We start from the raw sequence: 1,952 nt of genomic DNA, 5'->3' as shown, positions 1-1,952 counted from the left end.
AACTAGTCTTCAGTAATTCTGGATCAGACCATTCATGTTGTTGAAGTGTTCAGAAGGCTAATATAATATATATAATATGGACACAAAAGAAAATTTCAGCTACATCCAAAAGATTTCCACAGTCATATCTCAGTATCCTGGGGGGTTGGCTCCAGGACCCCCAAGGAGACCCAAATCCATGGAGATACTCAAGCCTTGTATATAAAATGGCATATTTGTGTATTCCTTCACATATTTTGTCATCTCTGCATTACTTACAATAATGCAACATAAATGCTACAGAAATAATTTGATACTGCATTATTTAGGGAATCATGATGAGAAAGTGTCGTCACATGTTCAGGACAGACAAAATTTACCCCCAAATATTTTCCATCTATAGTTGGTAGAGTTTGCAGATGTGGAACCCTCAGGTCAAGGGCTGACTGTGCATGTCACACCTTGTAGTGACACGGTTTTCAGTTTTTAGGGGAGGAAAGATAAGTGAATTTAGGATGGTCCACCAGTGTTGGTCCCGAATTTGGAATGGCTTCAAAGTGCCCTGTGCAGGGTGTGCTGAGGAGACAGAGGGCTCATTTCTGCTCAGCTCTTTGGCCTGACGAATGACCCTGAAGCGTAGTTATTTTGAAGCTATCCAGATAAGACTGCTTGGTGGAAAGTGGTGTTGGTGTGGTAGATCAGGAGTTCTAGCCACTTCTGGGGCCGGAGAACCATTGCCTCCTCCCTTTCCATTTCTGTTTCATCCTTCTCACCTTTTTCTTCCTAAGTCCACCACTTTCTCTTTTCTCCTCTAAATGCTTATAGTTTTCCATTTGTTCTTTGAATAAACTACTATCTACTAAGGGAAAGAACAAGTTCAATGGGAGGCATTGGCTCCATGGCACATTTTGGGGCATTTCAGTTTTGTGACATGATGCGTGAAGGTGTGCCGGAATGTTCCTCACCCCTTTTGGGACAGGTGGGTGACTCAAGAGCAGCTAGGATCAGTGACTGTCACCAGTTTTCACAGGGCACTCTCATAGCTGGCCATGCTATCTCAGCATGAAACAATTCTGAAAAGCCTGGAGAGCGAAGCACTGAATGGCTTTGTGCGTGTGTGTGTGTGTGTTTATACAAACTAAGATGGCTACAATGTCACCAAGCAATGTAACCTTATGGGACCACCATCACCCACAGGTCTGCGGTTGACTACAACATGGTTACGTGGTGCATAACTAAGGTCATCGCTTCTCACTTCTTCTTCCCTGCCAATGCAAGGGTTCCATTTATCCTGTAACAGGTTAATTGATAAAATGTCCTTGGTTCCTTGCCCATGGTTATAGCTCTGTTCTCTGAGTTCCTGTGGTGGGCATAATCTTTTCTACATATCCTACCTCTCAAGAGTGTACTTTATTGACTGTTGTTGCTTTTAGTGTTTTTGTCTGTCACGTGCAAATTTAAAACTTCAACAAGAGGGAATGTCTTGTTTTTGTGATGTCCCTCCCCCAGCATGTGGCACAGAGCTTCGTCTCCATGGGACAGTGCATTTTCCTGATAATTAGTTTGCAGTCTAGATAAGATATTCTCTGAGTCTTAGCAGCATGGACTGTCCAAGGCCAAGTCTCCTTCCAGATTCAGCCACTCCTCGGGGGGGTCAGCCTTTGTGGTTATGGTCTTTGGCTCCTTCTGCATTCAGATATGCTGTCTGGCTCGGCTGACCCAGATACAGTCTAGCAGACAGACAAAAATGAACCTGTGAAGAGGACTGCAAGTTCAAGGCCAGCCTCGGCAACTTAGTGAGGCCCTAAGCAACTTAGTGACACTCTGTCTCAAAATAAAAATACATACATAAATAAAGAGCTCTGGGGATGTTGCTCATTGGTTAAGCACCTCTGTGTTCAATTCCTGGTATGTATGTATGTATGTATGTATGTGTGTGTGTGTGTATGTATGTGTGTGTGTATATATATATA

Source organism: Marmota marmota, unplaced genomic scaffold, assembly GCF_001458135.2.
Source record: "Marmota marmota marmota unplaced genomic scaffold, marMar, whole genome shotgun sequence".
Classification (NCBI taxonomy): domain Eukaryota; kingdom Metazoa; phylum Chordata; class Mammalia; order Rodentia; family Sciuridae; genus Marmota; species Marmota marmota.
Note: the sequence above shows the minus strand (reverse complement) of the source record.